The sequence below is a fragment of the Argopecten irradians genome, chromosome 10 (assembly GCF_041381155.1).
Source record: "Argopecten irradians isolate NY chromosome 10, Ai_NY, whole genome shotgun sequence".
NCBI classification, from domain to species: Eukaryota; Metazoa; Mollusca; class Bivalvia; order Pectinida; family Pectinidae; genus Argopecten; species Argopecten irradians.
This window is the reverse complement of record NC_091143.1, coordinates 27,043,813-27,067,297: the sequence shown is the minus strand read 5'-3', so window position 1 is coordinate 27,067,297 and position 23,485 is coordinate 27,043,813. Positions and strand designations below refer to the sequence as shown.

Here is a 23,485-nt window from a genome sequence, read left to right as displayed (position 1 = left end):
TCAAACTTGGGACCTCTGGATTACTAGTCTGATACTCAACTGATCGAGCTAAAGAGAAGTTTTCTCTAGCCGAGTGGTATATTGCAGCTGGCATTGACCAGGGTTACATATGCATATCCGATTATTTGGTTACAGATTTTTGTAACGGGTTAGTAGAATTTGGACCAAGTTAACTGGTATAACCGTCGACAACTGTAATAAATAATAAGGTGTGATATTTTAGGTTTACATTATGGATCCTCGTGTAGTAGCCATTATGGCTCAGCTGGAGCAGAAGGAAGAAGAGGAGAAAAGTACTACCCAGCACCAGAGAAAGAGAAACCACCAACAACCTACGAGGAATTTATGAAGATTGAGGGATTGGTGAGAAAAAGTCCTTATAAGTTACCTATATATCTTTCATTTTCCAGAGGATAAATATAACTTTTAAATATTATCGTTAATACTCATTAATATGAAATGAGAAAACTTCAAATTTTAATCTAAAATTTTTGAAGTCTTTTTGCTATCTAATTAAAACACACTTAAGTGTTAAATGACGGGCATTCATAATATTATACATGCAATTTAATGTAATAACATCTTAACAGCTTCACAGCTGGTCCCCAAAATAAAGTTTTGTAAAAGATATATAAAGCTGTTTAATTTGCACTATAGTAGATAACATCAGATTAAAAGAAAAAAAATTAATGAATGATTGTATACAAAAATTTGTAAAATGAATTAAAAGAATTTTGAAAAAATCCATTTAGAAATATATGTTTAAATGTAAATCTTTGTAGACTGAATGGCCTCAACGTCTTACATCAGAGGGGGCACTAGACCTTGAAGGAGAAGTATTACTGCTGGGATCACAGGAGGAAATAGCTGATCTCCTAAGGGAGTCAGCTCGTATCCTTTTGAAATTCATATTAAGTTTTAAAGTATGAAGGAAATATAGTGTAACGAGACTGGACTAGGGCCAGCAGGTCTGGACTGTCTTGAACATTGCTAACCAACTGGTAGCTCAATCTGTAGAGCATCTGACTCCTCTTCTGTTATATCACTATGAAATCATGATCATGCAAGTAAATTTAAATATCAGTTTAAAATATTTGCACAAAACCATACATGACATGTATAAATAATGTATTCCTTAAGAATGATTAGCTTTAGGACTCAACAAGCTAGAGGAGCTTGAGCTCCGACTGGACGAGCTGGAAGAGAAATTACACTTTTACTCAGATCAGATAGTATCAGAGGGTAAACCAGAACATGAAGGCCAGGACAGGCTGTTTTTCTCTCTCCGTCCAAAAGTGAGTTCTCATTTCACTGTATACACCTGTTTCATAAAGATGCTAACATGAAATGATAGTTTATTAGCTTATGTATATTGTGTCAAGTCAAAAGTACATGCAAATTCATACACTTTAAAACTTTCTGATATGTTCCAAGCATGATATATTTTCATAAGTATGATCAAGGGTTCTGACAATCTAAATCCCTAAGCAAATCAGATAGTGAGAGCCCTTCAGAGTAGATACTTCAAATGTTACATATATTTAAGCTTGAATAAAAGAAAATGAAATGCTTGCTTGCCCTTCTAATTAGATTGTTGTACTGAATGCTTTATTACCCGAATCCAACAATTTGTTTTTCATTTATTCCTTTTAATTTCAGCGTTCCTCACAGAGATGTCAGAATCTGATGCTGTAAAGTCCCATCACAGTGCCAGGGGTCATAAAACTATGGTAGGTCAGGGGTCAGAAAACCATGGAAGGTTAGGTCAGGGGTCACAAAACCATGGTAGGTTAAAGGTCACTTAAGACATATATGTATAAAGTGTCACTTAATTCAAACTTATGTCGGGGTCACAAAACCATAGATTGGGTTCAGAGGTCAGTCCAAACAACAAAGGTTATGAATCACAACCTATTTTTAAGAATAATAACTACAGATATCTTGTAGTGAATATTTTATTTACATCAGAATCTTCCATAGTTTTCAGGCTCTGAATTATGATCAGTAAGTTATTTGTGGATCCTCTGGCTTTTCCTCCTATATGCTGGACCTGATACATCCTTAAAGGTCTTTTGCTGTCAATAAGACGTAATCAAAAATGAAATATTTCTACAGAGGTACCAGCTGAATTATGAATTTTTATGTATAAGAATCAGTATAAAATGGGCTTCTTTCCTTGATATTAGGACTTTGCAGAATCCATGATGGAGACAAGGAAGAAAAGTTTGGAATACTGCCAGTTCCCTGGATTCCCTCCGGCATGGAGAATTGATAGAACTCCCAGGACAGATGGAATCTCCACCAATCCTTCACCGAGTTACAAAGGCACAGAATTTCAATGTAAGTGTCAGTTCCGTGATGTTCAAATCAATGAATTATGATTACATGCTCATTACAAAATTTCCATCATCTTATTGATATTCATTTTATTCTTATACATGTGTTATTGATAAAAATTCAATATTTTCATAGAAATACATGTGTATGATAAAGATTCAAATAAAAGTTTGTAGTTTTTTTTTGTCTTTGCATTTGAAATATTCAATTTATTTTCTTACTAATCAACGCTCCAGTCTGGCTTCAAGAAGTTCTGGAAGAAGCTGTTTCTGTCTGAGGCTTCAGTAGCTATGATGCAGGACACCTTCTGGTGGTTTTTCCTCAGTAAATATGATGTAAGTACTACAGATGGTGTTTTTGATAGATGGTTTCCCTAGATTTTTAAAGATATTATTAGTAAGTTAGCTAAGTGTTTAAATTGTCTTGATAAAAGAAATGATCATGGAAAACACCAGCTTGAAGATGCATAGTGATTTGAAAGTGCTTTACATGAAAAACAGAGATTGCAATCCATTATTTGCTGAACTGTAATGGGCCTTGGAAAGGTTTTTTCTAATTGATGTGCAGAAATATTTTGGAAATTATGTTATATGAAGGAACAATCTACGTATGATGTTTCATTTGGTTAATCTGACAGATAATTAAAGCTGTGTTGTTGGTTTTTTTAATAAAACATGAATGAATACTAGGTAATAATCATAATATTAACACTCTAAGTCAAAATATTTTTTTATTGCTTACATGCTCTTCAAATAATTAAAGATTACCTAAGAAATGTTTTTAAAATATCTTTTAAGTATCACATCACATTAAGTAGTTGTTTCTGAGTGTATTTATGCTCAGAATATAATGCTCTCTTTCTTACCAAGAATATATACATGCAACCTGGTATGACCTTGAAATTTATTTATCATTTGTATTTATACGACCTTGACTGTTTTGTTAAAGCCCAACAGACAAGATGACCTTGACCTGCTATTTGACAGAATAGCTGACAGTTTTGTTGGCCTATTTTACCAGTATCCACACAGATGTCAAAGACAAGTTTTTGGCTGTAAGTATATTTTGGTAACCTGCACATTACAGAACTATATACTCTGTTACGATATATGTTTGTGAGTTTAAGGTGCACACAATCAATACCTACCTGCAAGGGCAGATAACTCTAATTTACAGAATTTCAAGTACTGTCTGCATGCCTATGTATCATATCCAAATGATCTATTGTATAAAGATAAACATAATTATTAAGGAATATTATTCTTTTGATAAGAGTATAATGCTATAGAATACATGTTAATTAGAAATTGTTATATATGAAATATTTTTTTCCCAAATCATATCTTTAAGATATCAATTTTTACCACAACTTTATTTGAATATTTTGTATATAATTTTCAGCAACATTGTTTATTTATGTTATTTTGATATGGGGTACATGCCTTGGTGTTGTTAGGTTATCCAGACTGTCTGGCCCAGGCAGTGTTTATGGCATACTGGGAAGCCTTCCCAGAATCCCGAGGAAAAATTGGACGAACACGTTCAAACAGGATCTCATCACACACAGTGGTAGAAATGGATAACAGGTGATGTATGGACCTTATATGGTCTTTTTTGTTTGCTCCATAGAAAACAGGCGTTTTTTTTTATCCGCCATCGTAAGATCAAGATATTTTCATGAAAATTCGGAATTTTTTGTATATCATCCATGGAAGAAGTGTGTTTTTTCTCATAGATTGAATAATTGATGTTTAATATTTATTTAATTAATTACTAAATACTAAAATTGATGAAAGGAGTATAAATATGAATGCGTTTTTCATATTTAGGTCTCAGACCCATGCCAAATGTTTACAAGAGTTGGGATGTTAAAAGAATGGAGGCCAAGCCCAGAGGTGTGGAGAGTCAGGGCAAGGACGCTAAAAAGGATCATGGTGACATCCTTCAGCAATGACAGTCAGTATTCATTGGCAATATAAATTGTTCCATTTTGATGGAGGGATAATTTGGGAGAGATCTTGTGATGTTGGTTCAGGAGGAAGTGGAGGTGTTGGGTCTTTGAATAGAAGAACAAATTAGGTCAGAAGGGGTCTGCTGGTGATATGATCATACAGTGTGTGTGTGGGGGGGGATTGTTGTAAGGGTAAGGTGACTTTGGAGAGAAAGAATTGGGTTATATAGAATTATATTGAAGGAGTATTGAAGGAGTTTAGTGGCGATGATGGTTGTGTGGGAGTGATGGCAATTGATAAAGAAGGAATCAATTAGAGTGCATGGGAGAGAAAAGGTTATTGATGGTGAAGACAGATGGATTGGTGGATGGGAGAGTGATGCTATGGTCAAACGGATTGGGATGTGGAGAAGGTGGTGTGTAATAATGTGTTGGTAAGGTCTGTTGGTGGATGGTTGGGTGGGTGGAAATACTCCCATAACATGAGAGTCTGGTCAGCCAGGTTGTTTTTTATCGGACGTTATTTTGCTGACCTCGCATCGTCTCCTTTCCGAAGCCTATTCCTTTGATGCAGCTTCCGACGTCAGCTGTAAGGCGAGAAGGAAAGTGCAATAACCACAATATTTCTCTCTAACAGTGTATTTATAATGGGGGAAACAAACCACACAACAAGATATTATAGACTATAAACAACATGTTCATATTTATTGTTTATATCAATGCATATAATATCACAAAACATATTATTTGGCAAAAGGGGCAACTTAAGTTCTATTCACTCACTACAACAAAAGCCCAGGTTTCACTTAACTATATGACACTAAAAGGCCAAGTCAAATAAAAGATGAATTCTTAAAAAGAAGTGAAATAGTTTAAGCTATGAATCTGGTATAAAGTGAATTACGGGAACAATTCAATCATTCTCAACTCTTTAGGAAATGACCGCAGCCAGCTAATGAATCCTAGCGTAACAAGCGTTCGCCGTAGTGTGTTAGATATATCCTACAAGAGCCGGAAGAGAACTTCTTTGAATACATAACCTCTCAACTCGGTGTAGTCTAGTTGTAGTGCTACAAGAGCCGGAAGAGAGGTATGCCCTAACGTTATAGAAATGGTCTTCACCGTCCTCAACTCGGTGTAGCAAGGCTATCAAGGAGCCGGAAGAGGAGGTAGATGAATTGCACCGTCCTCTACTCGTATAGTCCAAGCTAGAGCAAGAGCCGGAAGAGGAGGAGAGAATATACGTTACACATGTATATGTGTGTGGGTATGATCTAGTATAAAACTAGAGTTAATTTTGGGGATTTTTTGATAAAAAAATTGATTATTGTGATATCCCATGAACAAATAAACAATGATTAAAAATTAGCCATTAGCCATGATTAAAAAATTAGCTGATGCTAAAAAACACCTACAAATACTGAGTGGCTGAGTCCACTCCCTAAGCTTACCCAAAACATTACACGGATGAATACATACTTCCAAACAAACAGGATACAAGAGAAATGATAATACCCTGTATATATATACCGATAAAAATACAGAACGTTCATAAAAGGTGCTAGTAGCTAGACAAACTTAAAACAATGACAGTCCATATAACAAAGAATTGACTTTAAACTAATGAATTTTGGCAAAAAATTGAGATATTATAAATGTTATGGACAAATATAAACAGATAAACAATTAAGCTGAATACTAAATTGATTATACTTGCACTGATGATATGTAAAAGAAATAAGATACATGAATACGAATTTTAACAGAACTTCAGTCTAATTCTAGGTTGTGTGGCGGGTGATGGAGGTGGTGGTGAGTTAAAAATCCTGCCTGTTACAGAGGGCTTGTACGTGCTCGATAATGCGGTCAAGAGAAACAACTGAAGCCATCGTGACCTAGAAAATCGAGGCCCGTCTATGTGACAGTAATGGACCAAGGCTGACCCGGGCCCCTTCTCTATCAACAAATGCACCTAACTGTTGATTTACGTAAATAATTAAGTACAAGTATAATGGTAACTGTGACCAATTATACCTGGCAAATGATAACTAGAGGGAATATTTTTGTCTATTATAACAAACCAGGTTTATCTACATAACCGGCATCATTTAATAAAGAAACCAAACCACAACAAGGAAATAAAAGGAACGTATAAACAGACATGATTCATATTGTTATTGTTTATCAATGCATATAATATAACAAAACAAATATTAGGCAAAAGGGCAAGCTGTAGGTTTCTATTCTACTCACTAAAACAAAAGCCCCAGTTCATCTGAACGATAAGCATCTAAAAAAGCCATGTCCTATAATAGATGAATTATAAATAGATAGTGATATAGTTAAGTGAATCTGGGTATAAAGTGAATTACGGGAAAATTCAATCATTCTCAACTCGGTGTAGGAAATGACCGCAGCAGAGCTATGATACCTAGCGTAACCTGCGGGTTACGCCGGTAGTGTGTAGATATATCCTACAAGAGCCCGAAGAGAACTTCTTGAATACAAACCTCTCAACTCGGTGTAGTCTAGTTGTTAGTGCTACAAGAGCCGGAAGAGAGGTATGCCCTAACGTTATAGAAATGGTCTTCACCGCCCTCAACTCGTGTAGCAAGGCTATCAAGAGCCGGAAGAGGAGGTTAGATGAATTGCACCGTCCTCTACTCGTGTAGTCCAAGCTAGCAAGAGCCGGAAGAGGAGAGAAAAAATACGTACACATGTATATGTGTGTGGGTTGATCTAGTATAAACTAGAGTTAATTTTGGGGATTTTGATAATTGATTATTGTGATATCCCATGAACAAATAAACAATGATTAAAAATACTCAAAAACTTAGGTGGTATGATAGCGGAAAAGCCAAGGAGTAGCCGTCCCCAAAATATATTAAAATGTATAAAAAACTAAGATGGAAAGAAGTATTATAATATCATGGCATAATACTACTATGGAGTGCAGATACAAAGAGTATGGATACATTACTACACACTTCAGTACCAGGGATCTCTGGCAGCCCTTAATAAGTATACTACAAAGATCCTAATAATATCTCAATAGGCATCTGGACGAAACCACGCCCTAAAGTTTTGTATCTATGATCCTCCATACGTACGTAGGAAGCAGACGATGCACCCCCGATGCGAAAAGAATGACCATTATAGGCACTTGAGTCTAAGTTCAGCATTCCAAAGGTAGTTTCAGTAAAGGCTATAAACATAGAGATCATGTGTGAAACTTGAACACCATATTTTCCACAAATAAGGATCCTGAGTTTAGTGGAAAGGGACTTCATTCTAAACTGTATGACCATAAACTTAACACACATATTATACGACAAACAGAATGGTTCGTACTAAATAAACGTATAACCCACCCCTTTTCGGAAAGGGTCAGTCTTGGATGTTTTCAATGTAAGTAGAATACAATCTTTCATCACGACTAAATCGTTAATACACAAGTGAATCGAGGGTCAAAGCCCCAGACACAGTAAATTCCCCACAGCGGAGAAATCCGAAAAAAGCTACAACACACACTGTCTCCATCATTGGAATCTTTGCTGTTCTTCCTGAGGTAGTGACATATAAGATTGAAGAATTGGAAAAGTGATAGTAATCTAGCTTAGTTGCGCGTATTTGTGATTTTTAACTCCCGTAAGAGAAGCTTGAAGTCTAGGCATATCCTGAGAAAATGGATAAGCAATATTGTTCTCGAGGCACATGAAACGAATCCCACAGATGTATATCTTAATCGTAGCATAGGAAATGTTTGTTTCTGAAACAATGTGCGACAAATTGTATCAAGTTGTTCTCAGACACAGGTAAATTATGGGTAGACTGACATACGCGATAAGCCCCGCTAATAATAGGAATTTAAATGTACTTATCAAATCCAACGCTGTATGTTCTTCTAGAATACTCCGGAGCTATGGACGCAGACAGGAGATCTTGAATTGTTGACTCGAATGCCACATGACTGCTGATGGTGGTGGAAACTCTGCAAGGATGTAGAGCAGCGTTCGGAGCTAGTCGTCGAAATCTTGTCATCTGTAACCGAGATAAAGAATCAGCAATGTCATTAAGGTGACCCGGAACATGGTTGAGATTAAAATAACAAAGTTAAATTGAGCAGCACAAAAGTGTCAAACTGCGAACAAGAGGCATGATGTGGGTTGGATTTAGACCGCCCTCGTTGTAAAATGTTCACAGTAAGCTATGTTGTCACACATGAACACAATACGCTGACCAACCCACTGATAACCCCAAATCATAGCCGCCACTACAATCGGGTAAAACTCTGCTGAAGGCTATAGATAGCTCACTACTGTCCGCGTAAGAGAGGTTCTGGAGATCTGTTGGCCATGTTTCTGCAAACCATTGTCCTGATAGTACCCACCATAACCAATAGTACCAGACGCGTCAGTGTATAGACAGATATCGTCCGAGGTTATTATACGCGAGTTGTAAAATACTGACACACCATTCCATTTGATAGGAAATATTTCCAGAGTCTAATGATCTTCTCTGCAATCGTTGTTAAGTTTAACACGATGATGAGTAGTTTCTTAACGTGGTAGACAAGATAATGAGATGAGACACGAAAGATCTGCCTGGACAGACTACACGACTAGCAAAATTTAAATGGACCTAGAAGCTGTAACAATTCTCGTTTGGGTGCAAAACGTTCGTTGTTGAAAAGATTCCAGAAGATTTGTAATTCTTGTCCACTTATCACTGGTAGTCTCTGCTTCATTTTGTCTGAATCCCAGCACTAATACCCTAAAATACTCCCTGACGGTGGTGGCTGGTGGACCGGTAATGTTTTTTGTAGTTTGGCAACCTGAATCCTAACCTCTGTGGAAAATGAGACTTAACATCCATATTTCTTTCTATCACCCACAATATAGAAGAGTGGTACAAAGGTAATAAAAATCGTCTAGCAGATGATATACGGTTTATTTCCATATGTTTTGGCTACCAACACACTGCTTGTGATAGATTGTCAATATATTTTCCGACTAATCTACAACCAGAATGCCAGTTGTTATAATAATAATACTTAGTTTCATTTAATACAAAATAACGGTGCAACTGAGAGGTAAAATAGGACTGAAACTATTTAAAGGCGAAGTTTTCTGTTTTATCACATAGTTAGTTTCCCTCGGCCTAATTTCCTGTAGATTTTTGATAGCATCGGTCTATCCTGGACAAGAGTTGAGGTTTTACCTGAAAATTTCCCAAACGCCACTCCGATAGGGCTTACTCTATACTCAGAAAGTTCGAACCTCACTTAGAATTAATTTTGTCCACTACTTCAGGCTGTGACACAGATGATAGAAGATTCTTGCATTCTTTTAGTAGTTAAAGAGCAGTTGTAGAGTATCAAAACCTTGGACTAAACCATCACATAAATATCAACGTAACTTCTATCAGATGTTGGGATAGTTCCTGCCTGAATTATTAACTGATGTATGGACTTCTCTTTCCCTATCCAGTAGTCCATTGCGTTGAGAACCATATTGTTTACGTGTGTGTGGTAAAAATTGCAAGAAAGCATTTTCCAAGGGTTAAAGTTTTCAAACTTCCTGCCGCTGAGCTTATTTATTTAGGGATACAAGGATGTTAAAAGAATGGAGGCCAAGCCCAGAGGTGTGGGAGAGTCAGGGCAAGGACGCTAAAAAGATCATGGTGACATCCTTTAGCAATGACAGTCAGTATTCATTGGCAATATAAATTGTTCCATTTGATCGGGCTGATTTGGTAGGGATCTTATGATGTTGGTTCAGGAGGAAGTGAAGGTGTTGGGTCTTTGAATGGAAGAACAAATTAGGTCAGAAGGGGTCTGCTGGTGATATGATCATGCAGTGTGTGTGTGGGGGGGGGGGAATTGTTGGAAGGGTAAGGTGACTTTGGAGAGAAAGAATTGGGTTATATAGAATTATATAGGAGTATTGAAGGAGTTTAGAGGCGGATGGTTGTGTGGGAGTGATGGCAATTGATAAAGAAGGAATCAATTAGAGTGCATGGGAGAAAAGGTTATTGATGGTGAAGGCGGATGGATTGGTGGATGGGAGAGTGATGCTATGGTCAAACGGATTGGGATGTGGAGAAGGTGGTGTGTAATAATGTGTTGGTAAGGTCTGTTGGTGGATGGTTGGGTGGGAAAGTGTGGGATGGTAGAGAGCTTGGTTATGTCAGTTTTTTGGGGGGATGGAGATAAGGAAAGATACATGGGAGAATATATTTAGTAGAGAGAGGTTTAATTAGTGATATAGAATGATTTGGTAAGGGATATCATTCATAGAGTGTATTGGGAAGAGGTTAAATGAGGTGTCAAATACAGGTGGGGAGAAGGGGGAATTGAGAGGTACTGAATAGAAGGGGAAAGGGACAGGAGCTGGTATTGTTTGGGATGGAAAATGATTCAGAATGTATATATATCTATCACAATTCAAAACAAAGCGATAGCTAAATCTTTTGAATACAGATAAGCTTATATAAATTACATATAACAGAAGAATACTTGTTTCAGAAATCATAATATTGGCTTTGTTTGGCTAAGTAACAGATTTTTTTACATTATGTTTGTTTATCATATCAGAGGATTTACTTTGTTATTTCAGTGAAGCTTTCATTGGATGTTGACTCCTTTAACAAACTGATAGACAAACTATGGGGAGTAGAGAACAATGGTAATGGAGTGTCCAATGGTCCAACTCCTCTTCCCTCTCGAGAGGTCACCAAACTGACCACAGGTAGCAACTTGACCATGCAGAGTACCGGCATGGTCAATCAACAGTTTGAGCCAAAGTTTTCACGAACTAGTCCTTCAAGAATGGCCACTTGTGGCACTCCACGAAGGAAACCAAAAGAAGTAAGTTTTGATAATCCATGTACATGCATATATATTACCTTTAATGTTCTCATTCACCAAATGATAAATTCTGTCGCATAGTTATATCTCTATCATTATTCAATTGACCTAAGGGATTTTCTGATTGTAGACAGACCAAATCGGTCCAATGCTTTGTTCCTTTATATTGTTACATATAATTTATTGTCTAAGCCTATATTCCGTCTTTGCATATTACAGAGTTAGCTCCCTTGCGGGTAGGTATCAATTGTTACGTCATTATTTTGTGAGCGCAATTCACGTCGTTTTCTCCGAAACGTATGACGTTTTGATTGCAAACACATGACGTCACAATCAATACCTACCCGCAAGTGCAGATAACTCTGTAATATGCAAATTCGGAATACCATCTGTATACAGTAAAATCCATTTATAATGAACATGCTAACAATGAAATCATGGTTATAACATAGTTGGGTCCCTGAGGTTCATTATAACTATTTTTTAACTGTGCAAGGCATTCAATGGAACTGATCAATATTAAATCAAAACACACACACAAAAAAGAAGAAAAGTATACTAAAACTTAAGATTTGTACATTTACCCAAACTTTCTTTAGTTTGATTACCCAGGAATTTGTGTAACACGTGAACAATTGGTAAGTACAGGTTCTTGATATGGTACATCAGGACTATCTTTGTTAAAACATTTCTCAGTTTCTATTTCATTTCCTTTGTTTCTTTTTTCTTGGGTTTTTGACAATGATTACCCCAACCTCATTACCTGGTTCAGTACAGTTGATTTTAGCAAGTCAAAATATTTTAATGGAATGGTGTTTTGACTTTACATTAGAATTCTTTTAAGAACATCTATCAGGAATTTGTTAAGTCATTTTACTAACTAATTACATGTAGTTATAGTTTTTATTTCTAGAAACTAATCAGTATTGGTTTATTTATTTAAAGTTTGAATGTTCATATTGAATATTAAAATTTTTAAACTTTAATTTTCTGATGAATTTTTGACATTGGTATTATATACCTGAAAAAGGTTTAAATAACTTTTCTGTTGAAAGCTTATAGGGGTATACAACCGTAACTGGCTATGTCCCTGAAAGCACTTTTTTTGGTCCTGAAATATGTTAATTTGAGTGAGGTAATATCCCATGTCTTTGAGCATTGCCCTTAATTCTATATATAAACTTGATGTCACCAGAACCAGTATAATTAACCGGTATAACAAGGTTTCTATATTATACAGGTTTTAATAACTATAAATTAAGAAGGAAACATCATACAATTATGCCAGATTGAACAGGGATCCGTTTTAGACAAGAGTCAGTTTAACAAGTTAAACTGTATCCGATTTGTACAACACAATTATTATTAATGAGGATATTAGTAATTTAGTAAATTTTTATGAGATTAATTATCAGAATTTATGTATTCAATGGCCCTAACTGTGTATATTTGATCCACAGTCACACCAAATAGGACCAGGCCCTAACTATGTATATTTGATCCACAGTCACACCAAATAGGACCAGGCCCTAACTATGTATATTTGATCCACAGTCACACCAAATATTATCAGAATTTATATACCAGGCCCTAACTATGTATATTTGATCCACAGTCACACCAAATAGGACCAGGCCCTAACTATGTATATTTGATCCACAGTCACACCAAATAGGACCAGGCCCTAACTATGTATATTTGATCCACAGTCACACCAAATAGGACCAGGCCCTAACTATGTATATTTGATCCACAGTCACACCAAATAGGACCAGGCCCTAACTATGTATATTTGATCCACAGTCACACCAAATAGGACCAGGCCCTAACTATGAGCGAGTGATGTTCAACACCTCTGGAAGAAGTCCCCTGATTTCTCACTTTCTCCATATGAGACAACTGAAGGACTTCCATCAACCTGGTCGGAAGGTCCGTCGGACAGAGATAGTCGGACTCCCATATCCTTTTATTATTCTACAGAATAACGACATGCTATTGTGTTAATTTGATCTATGGTTGGTTTAGAAGTTCTGTGTGACAATTTCAAGTTTTTCTGGGAGTTACTTCCCCTTGGATGATAAATTCATAAACTATAATGTTTTCACCATAAAATGGTGGGTTGGAGATTTAAAGTGGTTATATCTGATTATTTCATTGTGTCCTCTATCATTTTCATATTAAGTTTGGGTAATTTTTAATTTTCAGTTAAGTCTCGTCTTTTTATTTAGATATAATTTACTGTTTTGTTGTTAATTGATATATAATAATTATTATACAACAATGGGAGAATTACTATAAGGGTATCATGAGTTGCCTTTTGGTTGAGACATGTAGTTCTACAATGACATAACCTATCATTGCAAGCGTTAGGAAATTAGTCTGTGTATTTGATGATGATATTCTGTTTCACTATACCAGTTGACTTTTATTTACTTAACTCTGCCTCACAAAACCAGGTCCTACTTATAAACAGCTGATCCAGAACTCACTAGCTATGTCAGACGCTCTGAAGAAGGAATATCAGAAGTAAGGACAAACTTTCATGTACATACATGTAAAGTAATATGTCTTAACTGATAGTGCAGTTAATTCACATAAAAACAATGCAGGTCTATTTTAGATGAAAGCTTTGACTTTAATTCAGATGAAGATTTTTGGTTGTTGTTTTTTAGGTCAGTTTGACCTGCATTCTTCATTTGAGATTGACCTAATTTTCAGGTGAATTTCAAGTCTAAAATTGACTAAAAACGTTTAAAGTTTGTTCCTTAATGAAATGACTTTGGATGGCGGAGGGGAGATTAGATATTTCCCCACTGTTCTGCAATTCATTCATCCACTAATGATCTTTCCTATGTTCTATCTCCGACTTGTGCTATGTCACAGGTTCACATAGACAGCTGTATTTACCATTGATGAGCTAAATGGAGGTCACTTTGACCCAAATTTTGACCTTTCATCTGCATTAAAGAAACCTATACCTGGATTTCCAATAAAAATGCCAACTTCAATTTTTAAGAGATCAAAATCTAAGACACCTCCCTGTGTTGCTTAAGTAAATGTAGCTCCTACACTACGACTGAAAGGGGACTGTAATGTTCCAAGCCATCAAATTAGATTTGTCTCTCCAAATGATGACATTTTCCAATCAACATTATTGCTTTAAACCAAAGGTGAATCTGTATATTTTCAAAATGACATTAATTGTAGAATCTGTGACCAAACACATCAGGAGATCATGGAGCTTGAACGGAAGCAGAGAGACACCAATAGGGAAATTAATCGTCTGAAACGAGAACTAATGCTAACGAAAGACCCGTATCATCTAAAGATCCTGAGTGAAAGGATACTAGGATTGAGGGTGAGTGGATAAAATGATAAACCTCATACTTGACATCATCTCTTGTTCATGTGGTTTTACGTTTGAGAGAAAGCGAAGTGCATTTTGAGGGGTTTTTATACAGAGTTAATTCATGATTGCATGGGAAGGCTTACAATTTATTGATATGATTTTTTATGTCTAATCTGTTTCATTTGATTCCAAAATATTGCAGCTATTCAGCAAGATGTAAATTATCATGGACTTAAATGATTTCAAAGTTGTGACAAGAATTATAACACGATGAAATATCTATCAACATAATAGATATAACATCTGACAAGTTGAATTAGTGTAATTAAATAATTATCATTTACAAAATCAAATAAATATACATTAAAATATTTCTAGCGTGTTTCAAAGAAAAGGATTATTTTCCATTTACATTAATTTTCCCCTAAAAGTGAATATTTTATGATAACGATCGTAAATGGATTCTTTTTTTATTTAAGGATGGAAAGGTATGATAATGATTTTACATATCTATATATAACTACATAATATACCTACCATTTGTACAATGATGTATGTGATGTAATAATAAAACAATTATAAACATGCATATCCTGTTGGAATTTAACTTACCTGTACCATATTTTACCTGTAATCAGCAATATTTAAAAGAGCTTTACATGAAAATGTATGTCTGAGGTATACATGCATTCTAACATTGTTGGATAGTCTGAGAAAAATGAGATTGAGGACAAAACATGTGCTGGTATTAGTTATTCATTAATGAAATTGCTTAAGACATTAATTTTTTATAATATGGAATGTGTCTGATCTATTTTATAAATTAGCATAAATACATCGTATATAACCTTTAAATAATTGAGTTTATACATTTTGTGTACATAAAAATAAGAAGGTAAATCAAGTTATAATGATTGACTTGTTACAGGTAAAATATGGTCATAATTTTAAAAGTATTATTTTACCAATCCCACAATATCTAAAATACAACTTTTGATTTCAATTGATCTCACACAAATGTACATACTGTATAAGTGTGTGTATCAGATGTACAGAAGTTGGAGATTCTGTTTATCATATGACAATTAAAGCTGTTTTACAAGTTCGTTCTCCTAAATCGGAAGCACATTAAAAATGAGTAAAAGAATAAATGAAAAATAGAAAGTATGGAAACATTTACACAACTTATGAAGTCATATGATAAACAAATATTTACCAATAAATCTTTCTGTTTAAACCTACATGAATGCTGCATGCCATGATAATATGTCTGGTGATTGTGTTTTACTGTGTGATGGGTGTGTGTGATCATAAACCATGCATGAAACAATGTAATATAATCATACTACACTGTTACAACATTTGTTTGACTTACCTGTTAAAACGAGACGTTTTTCTAGGGACTTTTTGTGACTGATTCCAATGAAACTACTAAACAATACATCAAGTTTATTTATTCCCTATCTATCAATGTTCTTCCCAAAGTGAGGGGGGGCATGAGGGCATTCCCAGTTAATGGACAGTCGTCACTTATATTGGTATCAATAAAAAAAATCATTAAAAAATATTATAAAAAGAAGATAGAAAAAAAACTTTTCAAAAATTCAACAAGTCATGTTTAACACTATTTTGTTGGTCCCCACAAAACTTCATAGTAAATATATTGTATATGTATTAAAGTAACTGGCATCCTCGGTACTCCAGGGGTTCCGTTCACATACGATCTCTACACCCCTGGACTATCTCATAGTAAAACTGGAGACAACAGAACAGGTAATTTAGTCGTGCGATGTACATCAAAAGAGCCATATAACGGTACACTGTGGTTGATTGTGACACTTTCAGTGGGTGTCCTTCTCTCTCTGTGGTCTTCAAAGAATGTCTTGCAGGTCAGTGATTGGTTCAGATTTGTTCTCCTGAGCTGCTCTCAGTTTTATTTTGAGATAGTCCAGGGGTGTGGAGATCGTAAGTGATCGGAAACCCTGGAGTATCGAGGATGAGTAACTGGTATATATGAGTAAATTAACCTAAGTGTTATCATGAACCCACCAGATTCGAATTAACGAGATTTGACTGTTTTGTGAGGTATACTATTGACTAGGTGTGTCAGCTACATAATGGACAATGTTAATAGTTTCCACTCAAACTGTAGAAGTATGAAAGTCAACAACCTGTACATTGTTTAACCTAAGCGGGAGTTTCTCAGTGGATTAGTTATATGTAGTCCCTCTGAAAGAGATTCAGTATATGTAGTGCCTATGATGCAGTTCTTTTCATCACCATTTCATAATCTGATCATTTAATATTGCGTAGTTCTTCATATGTCATCAAATGTATCCGTTTCAGAAATATGGTTCCGTGGATGAATTGTAAGTGGTTTAGATGACAGGGCTATGGGCTTTTATTTCTTTCAGGGAAAGCGAGCTGGACTTTCATAAACCTCTTTATCATTAATAATTTTCGAGTAAAGACAATTTTTTCGGAAATACTTTCTTATTGTTACATATAATAGATATCAATTAGCATTTATCTTTAATTAAGGACTTATATATTTTCTTCTATCATGTGGTAATTAGACTCAAGTTTATCTCGATAACATTTTATCTTAGACGGTCAGGTAGGTTGTTTATTTTTTCCCCTATTCTTCTTTATTAACATGTAATACAATAATGATATCAAATTAATATGTAGTTTGAAAAAAAAGTATACAGTGGAATGTCCGGTATCTAATTCGGGTTTTGCAAGATTCGAGTTTGAAAAAAGCAAAATATTACATTCCATGTTAAAATCAGAATCATGTTTCAATTCTCGAAATTTTCGAACTTCTTAGCGTAGTACATCAATAACCGGAAGAATTTATTATAGGCGGGGCTTTATTATAAGAGGTGGGTTTTTTTGTCAATGAAAAGGGTGTTTTTTAAAGGCAGAAAACTTATTAGAAAAGACTGGGATGATTATGGCAGACATGCACATTTTGTTTTCAATGTGTAGCATTAGTGCTTGGAGGAAGCATTTGAGAATCAGTTCTACTTAACGTATTTCATTTGAATTGAAGATTTTTGTTTACATGTAAAAATGAGAATGAAGATTATTTTTTTACGAAAGCAAAACATATTTATGGACATTTTCGTTACAGTATCTGTATATTGTATGATGATAATCAATATATAGATAGAATATGCATGTACATGTATGTGTCTGTAATACATCTTTCCTCTTTCTTTAACACAAATGAAAAATATTCTGAGAAGTAAGATATAATAATTTAATCTGAAGTCTTATTATTCAATCTGATGTTTTTTTTTTATTTCTTCACCTGAGGAAATCTTAATTCTTTATTTTCAAATGAAATCTAACAAAACTATCCTCACATGCATGTTGTACTGGCGGGATTTGAGAATTGTAATATATTTTTATAGAATCCACATTTATCAAGCAAACGATAATATGGTTACTCAGATTTTATCTATCCAAACAAAAATTGAATATTTTAAATTGCTAAATATAAATGTTGCATTATTGCTAGATAAATATGCCAGAGGACATAAAACGGAAGTTGACATTTTATTGCAGTTAACCGATAAAGCATGAAATTTTAGGTTACAAATCTATGGCAAGTAAAGCTTAAGTTTATTGCTAATATAATGATGCTTTACACCGTTTTATATTCTTAGGATTGTGTGTTTGGTGTATTAGATGGAGTAGAACATCGACACGTGTCACATTATTTTTTAATGTTTGCTTTCACAGGAAGTTTCCAGACAAGGAAGGAGAGCATCGAGTGTAAACATTCATTTTATACATTCCTAACTGCTCCACATAAAGCTCTTGTGTTACTTTTCTATCAATTATCTCCCCTGTCGCAGAGTTAACTCCCTTTAAATTATCATTCCTTGTGTGTTTCTTTTTCGTTTATTCAATTCCTGATGTTTGTTTATTCCCCGAAGTTGTTGCTATACATATATGTGTTTGTTCTTAAAGAGCTATGAACCTCCTACAATTGGATGTTATTACGTGCAATATTACCTCATTATCTTCCTTTTGTGTTTATGTTTTTACGAATCACCCCTCTTTAACTAAAATTATCTCCCTTTTTATCTACTGATTTACACTTGTATGATTAAGAATGGTGTTCTAATTACCTTTACAAGATAAGACTTTGTGTATAACACAAGTTATTTTGATGCATTGCTCTACATCAATAAAAAAGGAATATATTTTAAAAATACGATTAATATTTGTTTATTTTATGTTTCTTAACATATTCCTGAAAATTACAGTAATCAAATGTTTTTAGAATATTCTCGATCACATAATGTCACATAACATCACAGTGTGTTTCCACAAATCTCTCTTTTCTCTTCGTCACCATCTGTGAAATTCTGACAATTATCTCCCTTGTTGTTATCCCCCTTTCTGTTATTTAATTGTTATCTCCCCCTTGTTGAGCACTCTGCTTTACTTATTGCATGATTGACTCTATTTGCATGCCACCTATACTGAACATATTGAGATCATAATATTAGTTTATATAGTAAGATCATAATATTATTATATATAGTAAGATCATCATAATAATATATACATGCATGCAATTGACTTGAAAAGATATATTTCTTAATTACAATCTCAATTTTTAACAGATATTTATCACAATTAAAAGTGTGGATTTTTTTCGCAATGGTTTAGAAAGGTACCCATATTGTATAGTTAAGTTTGTAATCAAGCATTTCTTAAAAAGTTCTTTATTATGATTTATGGATCTCTGAAAGTTAAATTTTGTTGAGATTACAATATAATATGTAATGATCAATACTTGCCGCATGTTACACATTGACCAACCTGTACGTAGTGTCTGGTGGTGAACTCCCTTCTTACACATCTAAATGCGGCATCTTTTCTGTATCCTGGCAGGGCAAATAGTATTGCAAGATACATACACATGTACGAAAAAAATATTCTTTCGTCCATGTCAAAGTTGTAATCACTGTAAAATTAGGATCCACTTCTTGTACTTTGTAACAGCTTTTAAGAAAATCATGAAAAAAATTTTGTGTGTTAAAGTTATACAATGGTAAAGAAATTCAAGACAAGTTATTCTCTGTTATTGATGATATATGTATGAAAATAATCTTAATGGAATAAAAATCGTTATAAATAACATGCTTTTGCAATTAATAAGTATAATACCTAGGTATGCATGTAATATTTTCTTTATCATTGCTTCCGGGCACGTGTAAGAAATAATAATGTACTATTTTAGATTTAAGAAATAACAGTTCACTAGATAAAACGCAAGTATGTCAATTTACGATACACTTTCTAGAGTACAAAGTAAGACTTTATGGCTTTTAGGTGTTTTATACCCATTCTGTGTAATTCAAAATATAATGTGCAACTCGGAAACAATTTCCTTCAAGTGAAAAAGGTTCTTTTCGTTGAACTTATCTCTTTGGGAGATTCCGTTTCATGTAATTTACGTGTATATTAAAGCTGAAGGATTCACAAATAATACTTATTATAGAATAATACAAAAGTGCACAGTTCATTTTATCGAACAAAAGAGTTTTTGAAAGGAAGTTTTTTTTCTCTCTTTTGAAGGCTACAGAAAGCTTTTACTTACCGAAATGTGATTATGTTAGTAACGCTTGTGTTATTAGCGTCTGTCTTGAATCCAGACAGTGCTAATCTTCTGTATAAATAACAAAATTTTGGTCTCTCTACTGACAAGACTCAGTACCTAGAACAAATTTAGAACAAGGCTTAATTATATGACTGATGTAAGGCACGTGTCATGTATTGTTTCAAAACAATGTAAGAAAATGAATAAAATTAGATTGTGAAGTAGGCGTATGTGCGAAATTTTTTGATAGGAACATGTCAAAATTCTTCTCATACAACAGGGAAAAAATCTGTTTCAGAATTCTAAAAGGCTGACACTAATTACATTGTATATTTTTACTCTCTGAATATTTTAGCAGACACTTCAGTAACGCAGATGTTGCCCTGGTTGGATATTTGCGTCGAAAATTGTATTTTTAAAGAATATGTTAAAATTCAAACTTGATCATTGATGCATACCATCATAACTCCAAACGATGTAAATAGTTAATTATTGTTCTACATTTTCACCTTTCCATATCACGGTGTTTCCAACTTCTGCATGTAACACTTCACTCTCTAAGAATCATAATAGAAATTTGATTTTCAATCTGTTCACGAAAAGATAATTATGTTTGAATTTAAATTTCGTTTTTATCAAAATTTAAATTTATTTTATTGTATGTTAAGATAATGGTAGGGATAACATAGAATATGAAGAAAGTTACTTGTAATCATGATGTGTTTAATACATATAGGTTTGAATAACATAAAAAAAAGGGAAAATATCATCTTTATAAGACAATATTTGCATAATTTGAAATGTGAAACAATATATAATGCAAAATGTTAAAATAATGAAGTAAAAAATCAGGACATTTTATGAAAGGTGATTATGAAATTATGTAGAGCAATCTTTCATTATCTACTTTTGTACATATATGTATATATAAATATACAGTATACATACGATACTATTATTTATCCAAGTTACAGTTGTCTCACCTGTACTTACCTGTGTTATTACAGGATAGAGAACGAGAACTGACCCTACTGGACGGAGATGGTGACGGCAGTTTCCATGGAAACGAAGACTAAAGAGAAGATTATTATCTTCATTAATCTGCTACACAGATGTCACATAAACCACTGGACCTTTCCTTGCTGGGGAAAGATTGAATTCAAAACTTTGTCGCGTTTTCTTCATCAATAAAAATACCTTTAGGACAATATCTAGCTTAAAATAACATCATTCGTACAAAAGGGATGAACGTTCATGGCACAAAGTACTGTCAACAATGTCTGCATACATGTATACTAAATACTAACAAGAACTTGACTTCGTGGACAAAATCCGGAATGTTGAAAATTCCTTCATGCTTTTCATGACAGCTCTAATAGTCTGTTATGAAGTAGAAATTGTGGCGAATTTTTAAAATTGAAAACTGGATACATGTGAATTGTTTTAACGGCCACAAAATGCTACTAATTGCATTATTGTGACTTCAAGATTTTGAGGGTCATAAATGGGGCATTTGTCACAAACGATTATTTAAGCTGTTATTTAAAGAGGAGAAAAGTGCTAACGAGTCCTTGTTTGAATACAAAAAAAAGAAGTTTGTTTTACACTTTAACAGTGTACCTCCTTTATTTATGGTTCTTTGATGAGGTTATATTTATGTTTTGTTTGTAACTAGCTATAAGAGACTGACATGGTTTCTTGTGTGAATGAGTGTATAACTGATTATATGAGAGAATTGAGGATGATTGAAAGGAAATGGTTTTACGGGCAAACGTATGAAGGAGAGAAAGAAAAAGGTTTGATAATGGATTATTCTGGTCGTTTTGATGTTGAGAATAATGAAATAAATAGTGAGAATTTCGTTTTTATGTTCTTACGTATTTTAACAAGTGTACTGTCATTAAATTGAATTTCAACATCATTTTATTGTTAGATTTTTAGGTCATCAGACCCGAAGAGTCAGGATGACCTATTGTCATCATATGTCGTCCATCGTCGTGCGCTGTCCGCCGTGCGTAAACTTTCCATTCAAACGACTTTTTTCCCTCGATAACCAAAAGGCCCAGGGTACTGATATTTGGTCTGTAGCATGCTGGGATAAAGGGCTACCAAGTTTTTATCAAATGCATGAACTTGACCTTCATTCAAGGTCACAGAGGTCAAAAAGGCTATAATTCTTTAAATGAATTTTCTCAAGAACTGAATGGCCCAAGGTACTCATATTGGGCCTGTTGCATGCTGGGATAAATGGCTACCAAATTTGTTCAAATGAATGACACTGACCTTCATTCAAGGGCACAGAAGTAAAATAGGCTAATATCTTTAAACGACTTCTTGTAAATAACTATGAGGCATAGAGACTGGATATTGGACTTGTAGCATAATGGGGATCAAGGGACCTTCATTCATGACCTAATTCGTCAAATATTTCAGAACCTGGACTTCTTCTATTAAAAAAGTTCCTTTTTTATTGTTTGCCAGTACTATATTTTTAGGTGTTGCACTGTGCCAATGACTGTTAAGGCCCATGGGCCTGTTGTTTGTCAGTGGTGACACAGTATATATTAAAGCGAATTCGAAATAAACGTCTTAATTTTAGAATAACTTCCTTATATAAACTTTATAGTTGGATACGCGTCAAGAAACCTACGATACATTTGTAATTCTTGTATGTGAGGCGTACTATACCTCATCCTCGATGCTCCAGGGGTTAATATCACTGAGGTTATGTCCACCCCTAGACTATCTCATAGTTAAATTGGAGAAAGCTCGAGAGAAAAAAAAACTGACCAATCACAGACCTGCAGTAGGGACTTCAAATATTGAATATTTTTAGAGAGAGAGAGAGAGGGTGACTGTAAAACCACGTAGTCAACCAATCTTGATTGATGTACATCAAAGGACCAAATTTAGCTGATTTCACCTGTGTCTTATGTTGCCTTCCGTTTTTCTGACATATCCCTATCCACCCCTTGGGTCTCGAGGATGACTACACATAGATAAAGGGCTCTGCATAGCTCTGAGAGAACATCTTTATGAACCTCGTTATCATCGGGTCTAAGCTTAATTCATATAAGTCATGTCCAAAAGAAAATATCTCGAAATTAATGGAAACTTACAAGTCAAGGCCCAAGGCTTATGGATACATTACAAAGACACACAAGGCGAGTGTTGACCGATTTCCTCCCTTCTAAGGCTGTTATCAAGGTTAATGTCTTCCATGTATACTGCACCTCCAGCTTTTGACGTCTTTTTTATTCTTCTGCGTTCGGAGTAGTATGCATATTTTATTCGTATTTTCTCCGAATTTCGACAGAAGATGTATGTGTTGCATGTTGACCACACGCAATGTTTGTA

General features: G+C 34.5%; 1 pseudogene; it reads left to right on the top strand.

Annotated features, from left to right (window-relative positions):
* The first annotated feature begins 229 nt into the window (after positions 1-229).
* LOC138333521 (protein FAM227B-like) lies at positions 230-22,049 on the top strand (annotated as a pseudogene).
* The last annotated feature ends 1,436 nt before the right edge of the window (positions 22,050-23,485 follow it).